The sequence below is a fragment of the Aedes albopictus genome, chromosome 3 (assembly GCF_035046485.1).
Source record: "Aedes albopictus strain Foshan chromosome 3, AalbF5, whole genome shotgun sequence".
NCBI classification, from domain to species: domain Eukaryota; kingdom Metazoa; phylum Arthropoda; class Insecta; order Diptera; family Culicidae; genus Aedes; species Aedes albopictus.
In genome coordinates this window covers 437,291,600-437,318,424 of record NC_085138.1, presented here as the reverse complement: position 1 = coordinate 437,318,424, position 26,825 = coordinate 437,291,600, and positions in this window count along the sequence as shown.

Below are 26,825 nucleotides of genomic sequence, written 5' to 3'. Positions count from 1 at the left end.
GAAGGCTCGGACGCCACATGGGCATAACTGAGCCGAAATCTTTTGTTTTTACATTGATTTTACATTTTACCATTTATTACTGCCTTAATACTATGTTAGTTTGGGAAGCCGAAGTACTTGCGGCTGTTTCGAGGTTAAGGATTGAAAATAAAAATAAAATAAAATTGAGAAGGCGGGATTGATGGGTTTAAAACTAAATTATTTGCTAACTTATACTAAAAACATTGATGGGACAATTGTCCATATCTGTAACGGAACCAAAAAGAAAGGACTTTATCGGTAGGCAACGACAAGAAGAGGACAAACAAAAGGAGGGCGACGACAGACAGTCGCGAACAACAAAACCAAAAATTGGACAACGAAAACAAGGAACGTTCCATATCAAACTCTGGCTTCAACACGTTTCAAAAACTGATAAATCAGATTCATGTATTCCAAAGCAAGTCCAGCCAACACTTCTCTAACGGGTCTCTGTTGTTTTCCTCGGACCCGGAGAATTTCATGCAGCTCAGATCTGACCTCACGATACTCATTGCATCCCCACACGACATGTTCGATATCCTGGTAAGCCACGCCACAGATACAGAGATTGCTTTCTGAGAGCCCAATACGGAAGGTGTGTGCGTTCAACAAATAGTGGTTGGACATCAGCCGACACATTACACGAATGAAATCGCTTCCTAAACCCTTTGAACCATGGCTTCTTCGACACCTGTTAAATGATGGAGTGCAACCATCTACCCATCTCTCCATCTCTCCATTTGTGTTGCCAGCTGATCAAGGTCTCCTGACGGGCCAATGCAAAAAAATCGTCGAAGGCGATTTGACGCTCGTAAATATCGCCTTCGCTAGCGCCCACCTTAGCCAGTGAGTCCGCTATCTCATTGCCCGGAATCGAGCAATGTGAAGGGACCCAAGCTATGGTGATGGTGTATGAGCGTTTGGCTAAAGCACTCAATATTTGGCGTATTCCATTCAGGAAGTATGCTGAGTGCTTCATCCGTATCATTGACCGAACAGCCTCCAGAGAACTTAGACTGTCGGTAAAAACGAAGTAGTACTCAGGTGGAAGAGTGTGAAGAAAAATCAATAGTTATAAAGTGCATTTTTGGCGTATGATCTGGCGATGTTCGGTGATGATGCGTGACGGAGGTGAAAGCAAATGCATGACAGCACCACGTTGGGTTTGTTTCGAGCTGGGATTGAAGGATGAATTTTTGGAAAGAATGTTGGATTTGATTATCGGTTGAATCGGGTTAGATCTTTCTGTTTTTTTTTTATTATTATTGAAGTTCTTATAATATTGTGTTAATTAAACTTGACCATGCAATTGGGAGAGATCAGCAGTATTTTTCGTTTCAGAGAGCGAGTTTAGGCACTTAAGCCTAGGCATTAAGGCCAGGACACGAATCAAATACCTGTGTTCCATCCATTGGCGTATTTAGGATTTTTTCCTAGGGGGTGCCTTTTTTGTGGCGTTTCATCTACTAAAACCGATTCATCCGACTTGCAAAATTTTGTAAAGTTCTAAAAATTCAGTAAATCTTGAAATATACTAAAACTTCACAAAACCAGGAGTAAAGGAATCTTGTTTTCTCATTCTAAACTTCACATTCACCACGAAATCCTCTGAATTTTATTACATGCAAACAATCATTTGCTTATACAAATAACTTTTTTTGTCAATCATTTAAGTAGTTCCTCAAGCGTTTTTCTTCTGATTAGGCCAACAATTCTTTTGGAATATTATTTAAATTCTCCAGCAACTCCTCAGGCAATACTTTTGGGATTTTTTTTTGTAATGTATTTTTATATGACTCTGAGAACTTCCTCAAAAATGTCTTCGGCAATTCATTCTAACTTTTTTTTTCGGAATTTTCTTCGGTACTATTTTTTTTAATTTCTTTATCTTCGTCATTCAATATTCTTTCGACCATTCCTTTGATGAATCTTTTAGCAATTCCTTCGAAAATTCTTGTCTTCTTGTCTATAATTCCTGTGAAAGTTATTGGAAAAATTCTTTGAGATTTCTTCAGTTATAAGTTAAGGGATTTCTGTAACAGTTTCTTCCGGAATACCTTCGGCAATTACGAGGGAACTTTCTTTGAAAAGTCCATTAGGCAACTTTTTGGATACTTTTTTCATTACTTTGAGAAGTTTTTCTGAAAATTCCTCCGACACAAATTGTTAAAAAAAAAGACAATTACGGCCTCTACAGACTGAACAGTACAAACATTCGACAACGGACAACACATATAACACCCAGTGTCCCAGTGGAGAATTTTCCGTTTGACGAAAAGTATTCCCCGACTGGAGCGGGAATCGAACCCACACTCCGAGGCTTACGAGACACCTAAACGACTGACGCCGCTAACCGCTCGGCCACGGAACCCACAATTACTTACACACAATTGTTAGAGATTTCCTTCGGAAATTACGTTAAAAAAATCTACGACAATTATTTTCAAAACTTCTTCAGAATTTGCACAAAAGTCCTTCCAAATAATTGTTGTTTGAATTCTTTCTTTGGAAACCATTTCCTTAAGAAACTCCTCACGCAATTCCTTGGATAATGCCTCGGAAACTCCTGCATAATCTTTGGAAATTTCTTTGTGAAAACTTGTGAAAATTGTAATGGAAATTTCTTCGGCACATCCTATGGAATATGTTTCACCAATTTATTTTTCAATTGCCAATTGCTTTCCTCTTAATATTTTTTTTATGAATTCCTTTGGAAAACATTATGGGAGTTTCTAAGGCAACTCCATTGGAAACCAAGTAGGCAATTTTTATAGAAATTATTCTGGAAACTGTTTGGAAAAATCTCAGGAAGTTTTTCAGAAATCTCTTTGAGTTCTTTGGGGTATTGCATTGTCATTTTTTTAAAGGAAATCTCTGAGAAATTTCCAAAGGGACGCTTGGATAAATTCACAAATAAAGCGCCGGATTTTTTTTTTTCAAAGAACATGTCGAAGCAATTGTGGAAAGAACCCCCACAGACAAACAGACGTTTTACTCCACCCGCTTCCCATCGTTTTCCTTTTTAACAGATCATTCAAATATTCTGTACTTCGCAAATCTCTCGCTCAAGGCGCTTGCATCGTTTTTGCTCCTGTTTGACGTATGCTCACTACTCAGTGGGTTTGCGAAACACAACGTAATAAGGCGATTATAGTTGTGTGACGACGATTTCAATCGCACTTTGTTCCAAATGGTACGTCTGTTTGTCCGTGGAACCCCTATATAAAATTTCCAGAGAAAATGGCCGGAAAAGCTTAATTTAAAATTAAAACATGTTGCCGAACGATGTGTCGAACACCGGAGTTTTTCGCAAAGGGACCACCTTATAAATTCTCAATGAAATAACTAAACTTTCCAAAGAAATTCTCGAATAAATTTTCAAAAAAAATGTACGAACAAATTGCCAAAGCAGTTTACGGAAGATTAAAAATAAATATAAAGAATTCATAAATGGTGACTGAAAGAATCACAATAAAACTGCCAAGAAAACTTTCAAAAGAAAAGCCAAAGGAATTCCAGAGGAAGCATCGTTGAAATTTCAAAACAAATCTCCAATGAAATTGCTGATAAATTTTAATGAAACTGATGCAGAAATTATTTAAAAAAAAACATAACAAACGACTAGAAAGAATCCTCAAAGGATTTGCCACACCAACATCAAAGGTATTAAAACAGAAATTCCTGAAAATATGACAAAGAAGTTTTCTGAAAATATTTCTAAACATATATTCTCAAAATTTCTCAAATAAATTGTCGAACAATTTTCAAAAGCATTATTTAGTAAAATTCAGAAATTTTCAAAAAAAAAATCAATTGAAATAATTGAATCAACTTTCAAATAAATTGCCGACAAAATTGCCAAATGTATTACTGAGATAAGTACCGAATGAATTCTTAAGTAAGTTAACAATGGGTGAAATAATAGGGTCTTAAAATGAAAAATAATTTCTCGATTTTGTTGTATAACACGATGAAGCTTCAGATGGCAGCAGTAATTTTTTCAAACTTATAAAGTGACAGAATAGTTAATAAACTCGAAAATGAAATAATGGTAAACAGTTCTTGTTTGTCATTCGAGGTCAACCTTGAAGTAATAAAAGTGGAACGGCGGGTTGCAAAAAACATTACATTGGACCACTTTTTCACAAATCTTGCAGCAAATGCTCCTATTTGGCATATACGGTAAAACAAACGGTGAGTGCTAAACAGGGAATGCCATAAAAATGATTAATCTCTTTAAAAAGTTATTGTACGGGGTTAACCTGCTTTATTTATTTCATTTCGTCAACCGACTTAGACTAGTACATTATACATATATACAATGTATATATGTATAATGTACTAGTCTAAGTATTATGTATATTATACATATTTTTTCTTATTTCTTATTAATATAATTATGAAATACATTGAAAAAAATATTTAAAAAAATAAATTAAGTAGTGTTTTGTTTTTTAAGTGTTCCTTTTTCTAATGGTACGAAAATATGTTTTCAAATTTTGCCTAGACATGGTAAACTAAATCGTTTCGCAATGTTTATTATGAGCAACCATCATGCGATTTATAGGCCCAAATTTGGCGTAGTTTGTTCGGTGGTGGCTACTTGTGAAAATATTTCGACTTCTTAATTGCCGAGTAGGTATATAAAAATTTAGTTTTGATAAGATTTCAGGCGAGTCTATACGATGCGAAACGATATCGTTTACGAATGAAATCATTGCGATTTCATGCCGCTCTTGCAGAGTTTGTATGTCAATAAGCATGCAGCGTGCTTTGTAAGACGGAAGGGGAAATGATGTCCAGCCTAATTTACGAAGAGCAAGTAAGAACATTGAAAAAAAAGTATAAATATGTAGAATTAACCAATGCTATCCATTTTTGTAGAAATTAATACAGGCCTGTAGCACTCTATTTCCCACCATAAATTCAAAGGAACACTGAGTTCCATTAGAAAAGCAAAATTTTGATATGTACGTTTTGCACCATCGTTGATGGTCCTTCATATATCATGTTTCGTAAAAGTATAAGCATTACTATATTTTTTTTCATACAGTGAAATAATTGTGTAATTGTATTTATTTGAAAGGATATTATGTAGTATAAGAATAACTGCTGGTCTTGATTATTATGTAAATGTGATTATATCTACAGAGGATCAAACTATTGTCCGTACCTCAATTTTTTTTCGTCAAAATAATTTTCCATTTGAATATTTATAACTTTTTTATAAGTCGATGTAAAACGCTGAAATTTTGACTAATTATAAACAATACATTAAAGCTCCATAGGTGTAATTTTGAGCGAGAACGAATAAGTTTTCTAAAAGTTATAGAACTTTCAGTAAAACTTGTAAGATTTTTGAATAAATGTTTAAACATTATATCTCAATATGTACTTTATGAAACTTTTTCATTTTTATTGTGTTACAGCTTATATCTTTGTTCCATCTGCTTTGTCTGATGTTTTATATCCACTACAGAAATTTTGAAAAATCTTTATATGTTCAGAGTATTATTTGGAAATGTATCATATTTTGATCAATAAAAGTGCCAAGTGTTTTCAGCTTCTTAAAACTTTCTTAATGCAATATTTTTATACAGGACCTACTAAGCCACATATGCAGATTAGGGTCTATGCATTTTTCGCTAAATTAATGCACTTTTTTAGTGAAAAACGTTTGGCAGATTATATGTGTAATATATGGTAAATTTATAAACATCGTCAAATATATAATAGTTATTTATGTAACGAGTTGCAAAAAGTTGATTTTTTCAGCACGAGTCGTACATTTATCCAACGAGGCTTGCCGAGTTGGATAAATACGAAGAGTGCTGAAAAAATCGAGTTTTGCAACGAGTTCCATACAAAATTTTATGCAATGATTTTTTCATTATACAACTCATTTGAGTTGCATAATGTTCATAATGCAACTCAAATGAGTTGCATAATGAACATTATGCAACTATTTTTCATTATGCAACTCATTTCAGTTGCATAATGAACCGGTACGGAAAAGTAGGTCATTATGCAACTGAAATGAGTAGTATAAAATAGAAATTATGATACTGAATTGCATAAACATATTTTTCATATTTTGAGTAGTGAACAAGTTAACCCTTACAACCCAAGCAACACACATGGTTACAAAATAGTGACGCCAGCGTATGAAAGAGTTGCGCAGTAAGTCACAGTGACTTCTGTGCAACCCTTACATACGCTGCCGTCACTGTTTTGTAACCATGTGTGTTGCTTGGGAAGATTGCGTATTAAATGTTCATGTGTTAGTGTTCCCTCAAAAAAGTTTGAAAATATTCCATCCAATATTCTTTGAGATATAGAGTATTGAAATTTTGTTTAATAAACCATTAAGCTTTACTAAAAGCTCTAAAACTTTCAGAAAACTTATTCAATTTTGCTCAAAATTTTACCAATGGAGCTTCAATATGTGGCTTATGATTGGTCAAAATTTATGAGTTTTTTATTGACCTATAAGAAAGTTATGAAAGTTTGAATGGAAAATTATTTTGACGAAAAAAAATGCTGTACGAACAATTGTTTGATACCTTGTAGTTAATTACAATTAATACAAGTAATTTTCGAAAGATTTTTAACGAAACAAAATAACGATAACTGGAATCAACAAAAAAAAAATAACAAGGAACGGGCTCACTAGATTCGCTGGCTCTCTGATTGCAGAATCCAACAGGTCTAAACAGCCCTTCATTTTGTTTTTGTTTTTTTCCTCCCCTGTTGGGGAAACTAAACCACTGCGTCCAATAAGCAACACATGAGAATTATCGACTATTACTTTGAAACCATCTTTTCTATCGATGTCAACCCCAAATGTATTCTACAGGAATCTTATTTGCAATATTATAAGACCTTTTTTGAAAACAGTATAACTCCTTATAATGCGGAAAATTGAAAACCGCAATATGAAGAACGTACTATATTTAAGATAAGATAGACAGTTGAATGTGAATTAGTGTATTTCAAAATCTAAATGATCTAGAAATATGGTGTCTTCGGCAAAGTTACTTGGGATATCGAGGGCCTTCGCGAGGTGATCTGGGAAATTCAGATTTCAACCGATAGGCGGCGCTAGTGAGCATGTAATTTTTATATCCCATATAACTGAGTACTTCGAGAAAGATGATGTCTTCAGCAAAGTTGTTTAGTAGATCGAACACTAACTGATGGAGAGCCGTATGATTTGAAACTCCACATTTAGGTGGCGCTAGTGGGTATTCAAATTTTATAACTCATATGTCTCAGGACCCTGATTACTTAGAAAGATGGTGTCTTCTGAAAAGTTGTTTAGTAGATCAAACACTAACTGATGAAGACAAATATGACGTGCAATTTCATATCCAGGTGGCACTAGTGAGGATTCCAATTTTAATCCTGATTACTTAGAAAGATGATGTCTTCGACATTGTTGTTTGATGGATGAAGGATGGATGTACTTATCCCGTGACATTGACAACCTTAAGATAGAGTATATTGAAATACGACGGTCAGATATTGAATATTTTACTAAGCACTTTAACTTCATGTAAAATTAATCAATCAAGGGCAAATTTAAACAAATTATATTCAACTAGTTGTGTAATTTTCAAATTCATGGGATTTTTTGGCGCTATATCGGTTTTCGGGTTTCGTTAAAAAACAACCAGTTAGGTTAAAAGCCGACGGTTCGAATGTTTATTCATTCATCCTTAGGGCAAACTACAAATTTCACATTTAGTCACTTATTAACATATAACATACAGATTACACAAATTACTTACACCAAACAGTTATTTCTATGTCAAGTGGTATTTGAACATGGATTTTGGAACGGCTGACAAAATTACACTGCAATATTTAAACAAAAATTCGGACATAGTGACAAAATTAATTTGAATGGGTCTAACATTTAACGTAGCGTAAGCTTACACAGCTTTCGGAAAGTATAAAAATTAACAGCTCGTTGATTTTTTCTAGATGAATAATAACATGTTCATGCTCATGCAAATTTAAAACTAGCGTCTTCTGGTGGCAGAAGCACGAATCAAATGGTCAATCAACTGAAAGCCCTTGATCTACCAATAAACCTTGCCAAAGATATCATCTTCCCAGGTAATCAGACTCGGAGATATATAAGATATAAAATTTGCATACTCATTAGCACCACTTACTGGCGAAATATTGATTTCAACGACCCATCAACCAAATGCACTTAACCTATTTGACAACTTTGCCGAAACCACCATCTCTCCTCTAGTAACCAGGATCCTGAGATCCTGACACTACCTTTCTAAGTAATAAGGGTCCAGAGATACATAATATATAATATTTACGTGCTCACTAGCGCCGCCAAGTGATGAAATTTCAAATTAAACTGCGAATCATACGTAAGGACTTGAGCTTCCAAACAACTTTGTCGAAGACACCATCTTTCTAAGTTATCAGGTTCCCGAGATACATAGGATATAAAGTTTATTTGCTCACTAGCGCCGCCTAGTGGTGGAATTTCCAATTAAACGGCCAATAATCTGTAATCCGTTGACTTACCAAACAACTTTGCCGAATACACCATCTTTCTAAGACATCAGGATCCTGAGATATAAGATATAACATGATATTGCTCACTAGCGCCGCCTAGTGGACGTATTACGAATCAACTTTGTCAGCATCAAGTAGCCCATGAAATTTACAACAACTTTGCCAAAGACAGTCCTCCTCTAAACAATCAGGATCCTGAGATATTTCAGAATGTATGGGTGTTGTACAAAGTACAACGCGCGACTGCTCGCGTTACAAAAATTGGAGCGAGTACTGAAAGGTTAAAAAAAATGCAAAAAAAAAGTTTTCCCATATAAATTTCCTACAAATTTAAATCGCGATGCGCAATTTTTGTACAGTCACTCAGGACCCGAAATGGATTAAAAAACCTTGATCTGAAAAAACGACCTCTATGACCCACGCTAATAAATAGATTGTACATACATACAGTTTTCAGTTCGAGGCGAATGAATTAAAATAAACAAATTTAAAACCTCAAAAACAAAAAAAAAAATTAAGTGAAAAAAACATACAGTCAGGTTTTTTTTTACGCGGGGGATACGTACCGCGTAAAAAAACTCTGTTCAAAATTCAAAAAAAAAACGCGTAAAAAAGTTTCACCATTTCTCGACGAATCATGCAAAAATAAGACGATGAAATTTGTTTTGTATTTACACGGCCGCGTAATTAAAAATCGCGTAAAAAAACCTGACTGTAAATGGATTTTTTTTTTCTATATCCGGCCGATAGTTGATATTATAGAGTATTCAAAAAATAAAAAAAGAATAGTGAATAAGAACATGTAAAATGTTATTCGAGAAGTTCTTTGACTATTCTACTTTCAATTATTTATCACATATGTGAATGAAACCGTTTCAAACAACATTTTACAAAGTTCAATTTTTAAATTGGTTTGAATTTTCTGTTTTTTAAAGAACGGGTTGGAAATAAAATTATTGGAAATCATACGTTTCGAATTTTAAAATTAACTAGTAATATTGAAGCAGGAATCCTTACCAAGTTTTGTTAAGCATACATAATTAGTTACAAGACTTACAACAACAATTGTTTACAACAATTCATTAACAGAAATTTTTATAACAGCATAACAGAACATGAAACAAACTTGATGTGTTTTACTGGTCAGATATAATCACCGAAGGTGGTGTTGATTTTGCAAAACTTTTAGAAATATTTATTAACCAACCAGGTTTACAGAAAATAATATTGAACACATGAATTTATCTGTCAAAATGAATTCTTGTTCAGGCTAATTTACAGTGTGAAAATTTCTAGATCGTAACGTTAAATACGCAGCTTCCCATTCCTCGGGGAATTGATTATTTGCTCGGTACGTCATTCCCATTACATATCTACCTAACACGTTCATCAGCCACATAGCCTAGCTTGTTCAAAAAAAAAAAAAATGTTATCTCTGTAATGCTTTTGAGATGCGTGACGTCACGCCATGAAAACATTCCAGTCTCGAAGACGCTGTTAAAGACAGGGATACTTTTACGACATATTTCTCGCTTCAGCGCTTAAGAAGGGTAGCCCATTGAATGAAGGTATGTTGCACTTATCTGAACCTTGCGTCGTTGTTGGAAATTGTGGTTGCTATTTGACAAGATAATATTTTTTTTTTTTTGTCTGTATTAACGAGATTTTTAACCCTAGGCTAGTTCATCTCGGGACCCACGTTTTACTTCCCTTCCGAAGGAAGAACCCACATTTTGTGAGTATGTCGGGAGTGGGATTCGATCCCAGGTCCTCGGCGTGATAGTCAAGTGTTCTAACCACCACACCAGGTCCGCTCCCACAAGATAATATTGATTATATTTTATTATTCTGCAACTTTTGAATGGTAAATACAGGTTTAGATTTGTATGGAAAGCAAACTAGAAAGAAACAAAACCGCTGCTAAAACCATAAAATAAAATAAGAAGGGCAAGTGATGCTAATGTATCCATGTGATAAAAGAAGAAAAATAAAAATAAAATTCATTTAAAAATTCACCTACATTAAAACAACATGCAATTTAAAGTCCTGAGTACAAACATTTAAACTATAATAATCGATTTATAATAACAGTCGCTTTCAACTCAAAAATTGCCAGTTTCATTAGCAAGCATGCCCATCGCATTAAAAGCCACTTGAACCGAGAGGCACAACTGTAAAAATGAGTAAAACATAAGTACCTACCTACATGGACACAAATATTGAACCCGGTAAACGGGAAAATTAATTTAAACGGAAAAATTGAAGTTATTTTGGATGAGTGGTTTCGATTACCGAATGTAAAAACTTCTCCATAATTATGGCAATTAATTTCACCGCCGTGGAATGTGCTACATTCATTCCGGCCCATTGGAGACGAGGGGAATTTTGAACGAGGTGAAAATAGCGGAAATTAATTGCAATTAAAGTTTGGTCGGCGCGTTTTTGGAGCGTACTCATTCGTGTCTAATTCAATCCTGTTCATTCTAGTGCTCATCAAAAATTCATGCATTAGAAGAGAAAAAATGGCAAAGTAAATCAGTTGTAGGTAGAAGGAACTGAATACATACTTAAACCTGAAAACGTACTGCTATCGAGCACGACCAAACTAAACTTGTCACGGATCGGTTCAGGATCTTTTCGTTACTGGAATTGACATTACAACCCCCTATATGCTCTGCTTAAGTAGAACAATAACACTTGATAGTAGAATTGAAGTAAGTTGTTTTAATGAATTATGCACCTCGTGTCCAAGTTCATTTTTATGTGTTGACTCTCAGTGTCATATCCCTCGAGTGCCGTGATGAAGATCGTCCGTTTTCGACATTACTCTGAAATTATTAATCCCCAAAGGGAAATCCTCTTACCCATTGACATCGAGCTCAACACTCAGTCACTCTGCAGCACACGAGCAATATGCGCTCGACAAACTGCCGAGTTGTGTAGTAGGTATATCGAACAAAAACGGAAATAATTATTTTCTCGTGCAACAATATATCAATTTCGCATTCTGCATTGTTATGCTTATCGCATTCAGGTCCTTTCCAGTCGGTACAGGCTGCACCCAGTTTTCCATGAGAGCGCATTGGACGATGAATGTGCATGCTTCCCCGGTTCAGTTAGGGAAGATTTATTAGCATGTGCTACGAAGGAAGCCATATGACTGTTTGAATGCAGTATGTGTTGCTTTATGATTACATGTGAAGGCATAAGCTGTAGAATATAGAAAAGTAGAGTTTTCTGTTGTTGAATCCCATTGAAATTTTACTTTATTCAATTTTATTTTTCAAGAATCGTATAATTTACCTGGTGAGTAATAACAAGTCCAATATCCAATCCAACAAAACATGACAATAAAACCAAATCTGAGGCGATCTTTCTAGGTACATGGGGAATCTACATCTGCTCGCACTAATCTGGAACCAACACGCATTGTTACAACAACCGCCAGAGGTGCTACAAATAATTTTACCGGTTCATACATAATCCGTTCCCACACAATCTCCGCATATGTTCTAGTTGTTTTGGCTTGGATGTCGTAAAGGGTTGGTTCTCTAGGGTGACCTGGCCAGAGTTATATTACTAACTCTATTTGGATTAAAAGATGTTTGAAAATTCGTTTACTATAGCTCCACAGTATGTAAAACTAGTACATGTAGAACAAGCAATAAAATAAGAATGATCGTCGTGTAACGAACTGTGTCACTAAGTATAATTGCAAGAATGAATTACTAAATAAATTTTAAGAAATCAAATCAAACAGTAAAATATAAGTCGTGTTGTGAATTGTAGTTCATACTTAACCTTGATAGAGGTTGCGTTAAGGTTAAGAGAAAATGTTGCAATTTTTCGGAACAAAATTAAAGAACTTCGTTTATTTGCTGCTATACTTCAGTCATACAGCTTTTTTGGCGTAATTATCCTGTTTTACTCGACGTTTCAGTTAAATGGGTAAGTAAAAAAGGGTTTGCCGTCTTTCGAGATTTTGACGACAAACCATTATTTCCCTTGAAAAAGGGCACACCCAATGACCGAAACGTCGGGTTAAATAAAATAATGTCTAATAAGTTGTATGAACTGAAATAACCGAAAATAAAAGTCAATATCAAGTTCCAGTCTCAACTACCATTGAACTAAAGATTTTTATTAATATCTAACAAGTAAGTCTATCGATGCGGATGCACAACCTATTATAGTTAAATCTGAGTTCGTTTCATTTATTTTTTGATGTCCAGTTAATGACTCAAACTTACATATGTAAAAATGCACAAAGGGTGTAAAATTATGAAAATGACCTATAACTAAGAGGAGATTCCTACACATGACCCCGTCTACTGCAGCCTACCTTGCCCTGTTGTTCAGGGTTCGCCGAAGACACCATCTTTCAAAGTTATCGGGATTCTGAGCTATGAGATTTCTGAAATTCGCAAGTTCACTAGCGCCGCCTAGTGGCATAATTGTGAATCAAGTGTCCCATTTTATGTAAGTCTATGTTATACTGATCAACTTTGCCGAAGATTCTGAGCTATGAGATTTCTGAATCAACTTTGCCAAAGACACCAACTTTCTAAGTTATCGGGATTCTGAGATATGAGGTTTTGAAAATTTACATGCTCACTAGCACCGCCCAGTGGAGGAATTTCGAACTTCGCAACTCATCATCAATAAGTTATTGACGTACCCAATCACTTTCCCGAAGACACTATTCTTCCAAATTATCAGGGTCTAGCTAGAGCTGTCGCATATCGTAACGTTTGCTTGACAACCAGATATGGTTCCTGTAGTGCAATTTAGTATACTGTTGATGGTGCCTCTAGCGCCCAAGTTTCCAACTAATAATACGAACCACAGTTCTAAGTGGCAGATCTTTTTAAGCCCTAAAACTTTGCCGAAGAAAGTATTGCGCTATCTCTTAACATACCCGAGATAATAGGCCACACCTCCAAAAAGCCGAAATCCCATAAGCTCATAGTCTCCTATTATGCGGATTCCTATTGCGCTCCTCGACCAGTGATCTTTAGGAGTCTCGACTGTATACCCATATTGCATAGTTTTAAAGCCTAAAATTCCATTAAACAGTCGCTATCTTGAATTTATAGCTGCCATCTTAGAATGAAGGCCGCCATCTTGGATATTCTGGTCGTCATTTTTGAAGTCCAAACCTCTTCATCAAATATAACAATATTGCATGGTTTTAGAGTCTAAAACACCATTAAACAATCGCCATCTTGAATTGAAAACCACCATATTGGATTTTAGACCACCATCTTGGATATTCCGGTCTTAATTTTTGGAACCCAGACATATTCTTTATGCCAAATATACCCATATTGCAGGGTTTAAGAGCCTAAAACTCCATTAAACAGCCGCTATCTTGAATTTGAATGCGCCATCTTGGATTTTACGCCGCCATCTTGGATATTCTGCTCGCCATTTATGGACTTCGGACATCTTCCCCATACCAAATATAACCATATTGCAAAGTGTTAGAGCCTAAAACATCATTACACAGACGCAATCTTGAATTTGCAGCCGCCATCTTGAATATTGTAGTCGTCATTTTTAGACTCCGGACATCTTACCCTTATCCCAAATATACCCAGGGGCAGCAGGGATTATAGTCCTCGCTTGTGAGTTAGCGGCGTAGTCGCCGGCTAAGAATAGAATTACTAACCCCAATTCAAGGTGTCAAGCGATCCGTGTTGAGGAATGAGTGATAGAGGGGGTGAAAAGGATGCTCGATCTTTAACGGAGCCTGCGGGGTTCCTGGGTACCCCCACAGTATTTCGTCCCTTACCGCGTTAATGCTGGGCTCTGGCGTGGAGGACCTCCTTTCCCGTGCTACTCGTGGGATTACACATTAAAAACGATTTAAACAAAATCAAACAAAAAGAAGTGGGTTGGCGAGGTCTCCGTTATGGAGAAGCGGGAAGCTGCGCACGCCTCCAGCGTGGGAGCTCCGATCCATTCCCCGGAAAGCCAGCCGGTGGAGATACTAGACGGAGCGTGGTTGATGAGGGCCATCAACCAAAAGAGAGAAGGCCTGCCCGCGATCGAGGTGACTGAGCAGCAGCTTGGCAAGATCATCGACTTTGCGTCCACGAAGCCCATTATAAGTAAGGACCTGAAAATGGTCCCGTTGCGACTTCGTATGTCGATGGACGATGCCAAACAGGATCACGTGAGACTCGTAAAGACTGCAGCACCTGCAGAGCCGGTGAAAGTAAAGGTTAAGAAGTCTATCCAGACGTAGGAAGTCGAAAAGCCGTGGTGGATGAAACTGCTCGTGATAAGCACTTGCAGAAGCGGGTGAGGCAGCCGTCAGGTGAGGAGCTGTCTGGCGGTGCCCGCAAGGCTAGGAAGGTACTATCCCCGAAGGTCGGCAGTAATGCCGGCAAGTCGGACCTCAGCCAAGCGTCCCGGAGAACTGGGAAGGGTGGGCCTGAAAAGGCTGGCCCCATCCCGAATGGAAGGGAACAGGGGGTTGCGACCATTGTTAGGCCCTCAGCAACCACAGAGTAGGGTTGCGAGGCGAGGACCCACCTAGAATAAAAGTCGAGCGGAAGAGGAAGAAGGAAAGCCGTAGGTCGAGGAAAACGGGGACGCCAAACCAAAAAGGCGCAAAAGAGTAGGTTCCAAACGCGAGAAAGGTGACGTTGGGTCTGGAACCAAAACACAAGTCATGGGAATGTAAAGGCCCTGATAGGAGCAAACTGTGAAGGAGATGCGGCGCCGAAGGCCATAGGGCACAAGGCTGCACGAGTCCATCCATTTGTCTGATTTGTACCGGGAAATCCGTGAATAACAGGCATCCAACGGTGTCCGGCCTTCAAGCAAGCCGCAGTGAACAAATCACAGTGCGGGTAACGAAGCTGAACCTGAACCCCTGTGACGCAGCTCAGCAACTGCTTTTTTCAGGTGGTTTCTGAGTGGGGGACGGATAATGCCATCATAGCGGACCCATACTGAGTACCCGCCGGCCATGGCTATTGGTTCGCGGATGGATCCAGAAAAATTGCGGCGATATGGACGACGGGTAAAATACCCCATCCAGGAGTTGGTGTCTACTACCTATGAGGGCTTCGTGGTCGCCAAAGTAAACGGGTTCTTCTTCTGTAGCTGTTATGCGCCCCCGCGGTGGCCAACCGAGTTGTTCACGCAGATACTGCACTGTAAGGAGTGTATCGTAAAGTAGTTGAAAATGTTTAAAATAGCCTCAAAAATAGTTTAATACAACTTTTAAGTAATTTTATTTTTGGAGATACTGTATAAATCCTTGAAAAAAGAAATGACTTTTATGATTTTCTAAAAATGTTCTTTTAACTGGGTTTTTAACCTAGATTACTGAACGCATGTTTTTAAGTTTTTGCACACCTTCTAAAAAATTGAAATTGCGAAAAACGTTCGATAATGTTCGAAAATTGTTTACTTTTTTGTGCAAATATAATAAGCTAAAGAATCCTCATGATATAGGCAAATTATTTTTTACAAGAAAAATCTCCACTGCATTTAAGCGCAATTCTTAAAAATGAAAAAAGGCCATTTTTGAGGAACCCCCTTTTTCTATGCTCCTCAAAATCATGTTTACGCAAATAAAAAATACATAAAATGAAATATTCGCATTTTTTTAAATCGGGTATGTTTTATAATTTATGGACGAGTAAGTTAGGGCAAAAAAAATAATTTCATAACCTTTTAAGATATTAAAAGCAGAACTTCAAAGTTTGACCAAAAAATAGACGTTTTTTGGAGTGGACCATTTTGTAGATATAGGAGATTTTTCTATCGAAAATATGAATTTTGAAAGTCGGTATTGAATGATATGTTATGTGTACATAACTGTTAACAAGCATCAATATTTTCCAGATTTTTTATCGTACAAATTTTACTCGCTACAGATTTTTGAAATGTTGAAAATCTTAACAAAATTGCATTTTGTGCAGATTTTTATTTTGTGAGGTGTATTCATTTAACCATATTTTCAATAATACTAAACATTTTCCAAATTTTTCCAAGGTATTCTAAACTTAACTATATTGTGAAGATTTCAAAGAAGAACCGAAATGAAAAGACCAACCCAGCTTCGAGATAGAGCATTCTGAACATTTTCAACTACTTTCCGATACACTCCTTATGACGACCGTGCTCACAGGGCGAAGGCCGGTGGTAATAGCGGATGACTTTAATGCCTGGGCCGTGGAATAGAGAAGCCGTTTCACGAAGCAGCGAGGTCGGATGTCAACTTGGCTAATGTCGGTACCAAGAGTACCTTCAGTCGGAACGGTGCGGAGTCGATAATTGACGTTACTTTTTGTAGTCCTGGCCTAACAAGAAGTTCAAACTGGAGAGGAGACGATAGCTACACTCACAGCGATCACCTGGCGGTTCGTTACAGTATCGACTACAACAACAGAAGGCAGCGAGTAGAGGAGAGGCGGCTAGGCCAAGGCCAAGCCCTCGCAGGTGGAAGACATCGTATTTCGATGAAGGAGTATGTAGAGAAGCACTCCGCCATGAGCGAAACCTACATGGTTAGACGGCGACGAGCGGTGCTCTCGCGTGCGTGCTTACTGTTGGCCTCCAGCGATTGCGGACCTGTGCCACGCCCGGCCGATGCAACGAGCACGATCTGGGGAAAAGCGAAACGAACGGCGGGTGGTGTTCGCTGTTGCAGAAGCCGCGCTGAAGACCGAGATAAGGGTAAGCAAAAAGGCCTGCTTCGAGGGTCTCTGTCAAAGTGCCAATGCCTACAGGATCATGATGTCCAAGACGACAGGTGCAATGGCTCCTACAGAGCAATGGTGCATCGCTTTTTCCGCGCCATGGTTTCCTTTCGTAGGACAGCCGGCGACTGGGGCTGGCGATGAGGAGAGGGTCACTGATGTGGAACTTGCGGGGATTACAAAGTCCCTTAGCGTAGGTAAGGCCCCAGGTGCGGACGGAGTTCCGAATCTGGCCTTAAAAGTAGCTATTGCAGAGGCTCTCGAGATGTTCAGGTCTGCTATGCAGAGCCTGGACGAGGAAGTTTTCCCAGAGATTTGGAAGCGTCAGATTCTGGTTCTATTGCCAAAGGCGGGGAAACCACCCGGAGACCCGTCGGCATATAGACCAATATGATTGATCGTCACGGCGGGGAAGGTGCTCGAAAAGATCACCCTCAATAGAATGTTGAAGCACGACGAGGTTGTAAATGGTCTCTCGAGTAGCCAGTACGGCTTCCGGAAGGGAGGCCGACCGTAGACGCTATCCTGTCGGTTACAGAAACCGTCGAGATAGCACTCTAGCGTAAGAGGGATAGGATTCGCTACTGTGCAGTAAAGTACTGACTCTGGATGTAAGGAACGCGTTCAATAGTGCCAGTTGGGCGGCTATTTCCGATGTACTCCTGCGCCTGGGGATATCCGAGTTCCTGTACAAGATTCTCGGAAGTTACTTCCAGAATCGAGTACTAGTTTTCGACACAGAGGTGGGTCGGAAGTGCTTTCACATAACCTCAGGAGTCCCGCAAGGGTCCGGTGTTATGGAATGGCATGTACGATGGAGGTGTTGAGGATGGAGTTCCCGGTGGGAGTGAAGATCGTCTGAGTGAAGAAGGCATGCGCAGGACTGTCAGATTGGCCTCCATGGTCAAATAGCAGCGCGTGTGGGACAGCTCCAGCAAAGGAAGGTGGACAAACAGGTTGATCCCGCGGGTAGATAGTTGGGTTGACAGGCGTCATGGGGGAGTAACATTTCACCTGACTCAGGTTCTTTTTTTTCTGTTCGGGTGAGCCACTGCGACCAGTATTTAGATTTTTTGTGGCATTACCCGTATCCTTAGTATTTAGTGCATGCCGTACTACTCCATTGTCATTGAGAGGCAATGAAGCATCGATTTCTGTACAGTTCCTGTTTTGTTATCTCAGAGGTCCAAGAAATCGATTGCGATGAAAAGGTACCGTTATCATAGAGATTTAAATCCCAGTGAAAGAGCGCCCATAATCAAACACAGTCTATTTGAATTCTGAGAAAAACAAAACGGTGGTACTGATATTTATCCATGCATCGGAACTCTAGCCCCATCCATGTCTTGCTTCCAGTTTAGTCCCAGGACAACATAGAAAAACCCGGGACTTTAGGCTAGTTGCAAAACTGTCAAATTAGAGAATGTGTTCTACAATAAGAACTCACATGAGTCCTTGAATTACCAGAACTTAACAGTCCTTGATAGGTTAGTACGCAGTTAGATACGTAAAGCATGTTTGTTTTCCTAACGTGTAGTGTAGTGTAGTCTCGGGTGGGCAAAGTCCGATTCTTTAACTATCAGTAAGGCAGAATAAATGCAATTTTAGAAACTGTCACCAGTAACAAGGACTTTGTACCATGAATCCTTATTACCAAAACACATTACCCCAACTTGACAAACTGGATGTCACTAGGGTTCGGTTTGGTAGATCTTGAACCGTAACGCAACACATGAAGGCGATCTACCTACGTTACGGGCTCCGTTAAAGATCGAGCATATTTTAAACCCCCTCAACCATTCATCCATCAGCACGGGTCGCCTGACACCTTGGATTGGGGTTCCCTGTTTAGTGGACTTTTACCCCAGGAACAGGTGGTCCGTAGTGTTATTCTTAGCCAATTGAGACAACCGCAACCGACACTACACAGCTATCTAGGCTGATCGGGAAAAGAAGTTAACATTGATGGTTGACTTCTAAACGAGCCCGTTCAGCCAACACCAACTCAGGTTCTTCCAGGCCATGGTTGCTTCCGACAGTATCTACATCGTTTTGGTCATGTGGTTTCGCCCGAATGCCCAGTTTTTGTAAATTTAGAGGAAACCCGGTCAGAAAGGCATAAGAAAATTAAAACCGATTAAATTATTTATTTCAAAGATTTTTCGTAACGGAATGAGTTATAAAATTCACCGGTTAGGTGTTAAAATAACACAAATTATAACTAAAATTGCTCTAGCCATAACATAATTATAACAGGTCTTGATACAATTATAACAAGTTTATAACAAAATGAGATATAAAAAATCAAGAAAGGAAAATCAAATTATATCACATGTTGTTATAAAGCAGTTATAAATATATTGGGTAAAAATTAAGTAGTGTAAAAATTAACTCATTTTTGGGTAATCAATTTTTAGAGTGACATTTTATTTTTATTAAAAAGTTAGGCCATCGCAGCATTTGAAGTGAGGGGCGATATAAGCTGAAATGGTTCTTCATATTGGTAGCTCCTCTATAAATAGACTCGCTGATCGAACATACCGGAGAGGGAAAGTATGACGTCACCATGCACGTTACTACAGCCCATTTAGCCCTCAGCTTCAATGTCGTGCGCGCTTGTTGTGCACTAGAGCCAGCGTTCACTACTTCGGAGCTGGAGCCCACATCGCTGTACCTACGCGAATGTACGTCACACGAAACTGTTCCTAATACAGTTGATAGCAATTATATCTTCGTGTTATTAACTAAAAGTTGAACAGATAGCTAATGACTTTCAAATAGTGAACAGTGTGGAACTAAGCACTAGTTGCGCCAGCGTTTATTTAAATGTTTAAAGCGTTTTGTTTTATTCCATTATTATTTCATGATATGCCTTCTGCAAAGTTGTTCAGTAGTTTTATGGCGCTTAAGTGGTGAATGTGTTGGTAGGAATATCCACCGCAAATTCTTGCAGGAATATTCCCTTGGTGAATTGGAAAGTGTTTTCGTGTTCTATGAACAGAGATGATGGTTAATAGGAGTGGTTTACTTGGGATCCCAACATGTATAAGAAAGAAACTTTCAGCAAATCCTTGGGACAAAGTTCTTTGAATAATTCAAAGAGGAGGTCATGGAAAAAAATCATGGAGGAATTGATGAAGAATTCCTTAGAGGATTACCCGGAAGAAATTCCTGGAGGAATCCTTTGAAAATTATTGGAAGAAATCTTCACACAACAGTGCTTTTTATTATTCTGTTCTTGCTCACTTGTAATAAGCTTAAAATAAGAAGATCAGGTGCGCTGAAAATGCCCTCAAAATCGTGAGTAGGTGCCAAAGCCGGCCATTTTGGGGTTCTTACAAGTCTGTCCTTAAAGATGTCGAAGAATGCCCGTGACTTCTAACACGTGTTGCATGTACCGTTGAACAATGGTTTCTTACCTTGATTTCTACAGACACGTCGACAACAAATTCACGGGATAAGATGTTCCAATGCACCAATCAATTTTTCATTACCTCGGATCACCCTACTGTTCCCGCATGTTATCAATGGAGCAGATTTGTTTACTCGATACATGCACCCGCTGCTGTTGGCATAGGGACTAGAGGTGCCCACTAATAACCACATCTCGGTTCGGTATCAACGGAAGCGGATCAACCTCCAACCTGCTGTGTATCAGACAGACCCAGTTAGTAGGTCCAGCAGGCTTGTGCGTTTCTAATGGAGAATATTCCAAACATTCTCCCCCTGCCTGTAGGTAGGTAGCCCGCACTTTGGCACGAGCCTTGTGGTTCCGAGTGCAACAGCAACGACCAACCTCATATTTGCGCATATCAAATGATGTCGATATTTGCATTGGATGATTGTTATAGGTCCCTGTGGTGCTGGTGTAGAATATAGGTCCAATTTACTGAGTAAGGATGAAATGCTTAGTTTGTGGGTTTTGCACAACAGAAATTGGGCAATTTGGTTGAGTAGAAATACGTGTATTTATTTTCCGTGTGACGGCCTGTCTTAGACAAAGCCTGTTGCTCAGCTATATTGGAAATTCGGCAGCTTTACTTGTTGAAATAACCGGTTTTCATGCTTAAACATTCGACTCGACACCTTCTTGTTTCTATAAAACCACATTAAATCCAGTCTTGGAAATGCAATAAAACACAGTATGGCAATAGCTCGATTGCTAATCTATTCGTCGAAGAACTACCTAGGCTATGCTTTATCGACAACGTGAAAGAAAGCAGCACTTGTCGGTTATAGCGCTTTTCTTCGAAGAATTCAATTTGCACGCTTTTCCGCAGTAAATCCAATTTGTGGAACAAAAATCACGATTTCTGTTTAGTTAGCTTGCGCTGAATGGAGGTATTTATGAGACTATTAGCGTATAAACGATATAACGTTTCTCAGATGTGCACGTCAATTATGTTGTTGAAAGCAGTCAGTGCCCATCCATGGATGAAATTTTTTTCGCTCTCAACAAATTTATTTTTATTCGCTTCGACAGCCGGTGACAGACAAAATCGATTTGACGTCCGATTCTCCTTTTCACCATTATTGATACTGTTACGCATCCTTCTCGTTGAATAAGTCATCACAAAATATTGATAAATTACTGTTGGCAGCCCAAAGAATATGACAAATGTGTGTAATTTATCAACTTTTTTGTCGTGATATTCTCTTCAAACGCACTTGATAGAGGGCGGTAGGGGGAGCTGGTGACATTGGAGTATACAATCAGCTACGTTCAATTGAGTGTTAACATTTTCAATGAACCGCAACTCACGAGCGAACGCTTCATCATGCTGCTAGATTGAAGTAAGGAATAATCTGGAGATGGTAGGGGAGAATGTTTCGAAATGGACATGAAGGCTCTAATAAGAAATACATGTTTTTGGCTGCCTTTAACATACAGTGTCTTTGTACTTACCATACAATACCTACACGAGCAAAAGTTAACATTTAATGAAAGCAAATCAATTATATGATTAGTTTTCATTTTGATATCAGTTTAACCTGAGAAAATTATTTATATTTATGGTTTCTTTCATTTGTATTAGCGAGATTTTTAGCCCTAGGCTAGTTCATCTCTCCAGTCTCCAGTCTCCAGTTAGCCTAGTGGTTAAGGCTATGGATCGCCAATCCGGAGAAGGCGGGTTCGATTCCCGTTCCGGTCGGGAAAATTTTCTCGACTCCCTGGGCATAGTGTATCATTGTACTTGCCTCACAATATACAAATTCATGCAATGGCAGGCAAAGAAAGCCCTTCAATTATTAACTGTGGAAGTGCTCAAAGAACACTAAGTTGAAGCGAGGCAGGCCAAGTCCCAGTGGGGACGTAGAGCCATAAAGAAGAAGAAGAAGAAGCTAGTTCATCTCGGGACCCACGCTTTACTTCCCTTCCGAAGGAAGAGCTCACATTTTTTGAGTTTGTCGGGTGTGGAATTCGATCCCAGGTCCGTGGCGTGATAGTCAAGTGTTCAAACCATCACCCCAGGTCCGCTCCCCCTTATAATTATGTTATAATTTTTCATTTTTCTTGCATTGATAGCAAAAGCAGTTACCAATTTGCTGTCATCGATAAATGATTACACAGCGTAACAAAAATTAACTTTTTGTCTGTCTCAAGAGCAAACTTATGCGTCTCCGAAGGATTTTGGGCCACTGAATCCGAATCCGGGCTCAGATTTGTTCTAACACGTCACAATTTTGAGCTATACCTCAATTTATAGGGCAAAATATGCGATTTTGGGCTTTTTTTACTGCTAGCCATTAAGCAAGGAAATATTTTTTTTTAAGCAATCAAAAGGTTAATTGGTCAATTAACATCTAAATTAACGACTCATGCAAAATATTTCGTTTTACCAAATCGAATTTGATAGTTTTAAGCGATTTATGTTAGGTACGATGTTTCCCATACAAGTCACCCTCCAAAAGTTGCATGCAAGTTTTCATACTAACATAAAATGCCTAAATCTATCAAATTTGATTAGGTAAAACGAAATATTTTGCATGAGTCGATAATTTAGATGTTAATTGACCAATTAACCTTTTGATTGCTTAAAAAAAAATATTTCCTTGCTTAATGGCTAGCAGTCAAAAAAGCCCAAAAACGCATATTTTGCCCTATAAATTGAGGTATAGCTCAAAATTGTGACGTGTTAGAGCAAATCTGAGCCCGGATTTGGATTCGGCGGCCCAAAATCCTTCGGAGACACATAAGTTTGCTCTTGAGACAAAAACATGTTGCGCTGTGTTATTTATGGACTAATATTTGAAAAGTGTGTAATAACCGTTTCTGCTTCTTCCGTTTCTCTTGAGCGAATATTCCATTATTCATTGAATTTTTTACCAGTAACAGGTAGAGTAGACTCCCCTCAATCTGATAACGGGATAAGTATGCATAAATAAATTGTAATACGCCTACGAGGGATAAAAGAAGTTGATGCGCACAATGGTTGTTCTGCCCTATTCACATGTTGGTCATGATTCTCAACTTGCAGTCACAAAAAATAAAACATTTCTCTGCTCTCATTTTTGATGTTTTACCCCGTTTAATCAATCAAAACAACAACAAACTAAGTTATCATAATGTGCCAGAGCAAAGTCCAACAACAAAATAATAACAAGACAAAAACATGACTACCTTTATACCTTGTTGCCTATAAAATAGCTTCACTCCAATGCAGTGCATATACCTAGTAGTACAATTTACGTCGGTCTTGGACGATGATCCTGCCGTTTGCCTGAGCGTGCTGTATATATTGTTTTCGCTATTCTTTCTTCCGACATTCGCACTACGTTTCCGTCCCACTGAAGTTTACCATATTTTTAATACCTCTTTGGTCTACCTCCTGTATAGTTCACGCCTTGTCACCGTAGAGGGCATCTTTTACAAAGCGAATTTCGTTTGAGTTTGGAAGTTACGGAACGGAACCTAAGCTGGTTAAGCAATCCGTTAAAGACCCTATTTGCAGCTGACATACGCCTTTTCACTAAACGGTAACATCATTGTGACATGTCACAAGTGTTCCACGATAAACAAATTCTTCAACAATTTCAAACACATCCCCATCAAACACTACCTTAACACTAACACCACTAGGCCTGCCTCTGTCTCTAACCGAAATCATATACTTGGTTTTGGTAAGTCTACCCTTGCTGTCAAGCCTACCCTTGCTGTCTCTTTCTTCAGAGGAGCTCCATAGATGCCCATGAGATCAATATCGTCCGCAAAGCCGAGGAGCATGTGCGACCGTGTGATGATACATATATGACCCGAATTTGTCAGCCCCTTTCCAGAACACATTTTTTGCTCTCTTTAAAAATCCAAATAGTTATTAAAACTTTTAATCCCTCTCTGATTTGCTTTTCAGCAGTAGTTTGATGATGAATGTGAACTAATTGACCAAAGTTTGACGCTTAGATAATGAGAGCAAAAAGTTCGTCGCTAAATGGGACTGAAAAAATCTGGTCCTTACTGTAGTACATACCATTCCACAGTGGCTGATTTCGTCATTTTAGCGCGCTTAGTTAATAACTTTTTTGCTATGAAGTTTAGCGTCATGGTGTCTTCAGGAAAGTTTTTCACTATAATAAGGAGCTTCTTTTGAGCTTATGTGAAAAATGATCAATCCCCCTAAAAGTGAGATAGAAAATTTATTTTTTGAACTTTTCAAGATACGATGTTGGAGTCTTCACAAAAGTTGTAGAAAATGTTGTTTGGAGCAACTTTGCCGAAGACACCAAGTTTGTAACTCCGTTACTTTTCAAGATACGTTACGTTTTCTTTCATCAGCAGGTTTTTATAGTTTTTTGGGCCATATTTCAAGCATATATAACTTAGCTATAGGCAATTATATGCAAATTTCCTTTTACGCATGTGAAAGTACATGTAATTGCCTCTCTTAGAAAGCCAAACTCATCAAACTGTAAGGAACTGTAAGATGGTTTTTGTATAGAAACTTACATTCATTTATGTTACTCTTATATGTGATTTATATATATTTTCAACATATTTATTTGACAGTTCATGTCAGCTCGCATTTTTATTGTTATTGTAAGTGTGTGTTAATATAAAGAAAGGTTTTTGGTGCATTTTGGATCATTCGTGAAGTACGTTACATAAAAATTTACCATCTACTTCTTTTGTCTTACTAACTCAAGTGCTTCACGTATTCTGTGAACGCTCTCACTTGTACATATCTACACATGTCTACATTGGTTATAGTAAATTATAAATCTTATTGCACTTCAAAGAAAGCTGCTGTTAAATCGTGATCCGAAGAAAGAAGTTTCACTTTATGCGTTTTTTCGTGGACTACATGGAGCATTGTGAGTTAGTAAGAAAATAGAAGTAGATGGTGAGTTTTCAAGTAACGTACTTCATGAATGATCCAGAATACACAACAAACCTTTCTTAATATTAACACACACTTACAATAACAAAAAAAATGCAAGCTGACATGAACTGTCAAATAAATGTGTTGAAAATATATATAAATCTCATATAAGACTAACATAAATGGATGTAAGTTTCTATACAAAAACCAACTTACAGTCTCTTACAGTTTGATGGTTTTGGCTTTCTAAGAGAGGCAATTACATGTTCTTCCACATCTGCAAAAGGAAATTTTCATATAATTGCCTATAGCTTAGTTATATATGCTTGAAATATGGTCCAAAAAACTATAAAAACCGTTATAACTATTTTAACTTTGGAATAAGCGGGATGTCATGTTCGGCAAAGTGGTGTGTTTTACCATTATCTATAACATTGTAGAACATGAGAAAAATGTAGAATCAATATTTAGAAAGTTATTGCGCAAAAACCTTTTTCAAGGGGCTGATGAAAGAAAACGTAACGTATCTTGAAAAGTAACGGAGTTACAAACTTGGTGTCTTCGGCAAAGTTGCTCCAAACAACATTTTCTACAACTTTTGTGAAGACACCAACCTCGTATCTTGAAAAATTCAATAAATAAATTTTCTATCTCACTTTTAGGGAGATTGATCATTTTTCACATAAGCTCAAAAGAAGCTCCTTATTAAAGTGAAAAACTTTCCCGAAGACACCATGACGCTTAACTTCATAGTAAAAAAGTTATTAACTAAGCGCGCTAAAATGACGAAATCAGCCACTGTGCATTCCTCTGCACGGCAGACATCCGAATAGCTCCTTCGAGTGCAATGTTTAACAGTCAATTTGTAAGAGCATCATTCTGCTTCAATCCATCCAAAGTGGTATCGGGTCATTTGGCCGAACGCCATTTGGCCGAAAGGGTCATTTGGCCGAACGCCGTTTGGGCGAATGCCGTTTATCCGAAAATTAATTCTGAACTAATGTGATAATGCCACTGTTTGATACATCATCATAACTCGAAAGAACAGCCTATATTTCAAAAACCCTAATTAATCCACCTAGCGGTGATGGTGCCTTTCTCGTGCTTTAAAATATCCTTTCAACAAAACTCGAGCGACATGTTGATGACATTGACATAAATACAAAATGAAAACTGCTTGCAAAATCTACTCAATATGGATACATTTTATATTAGCATA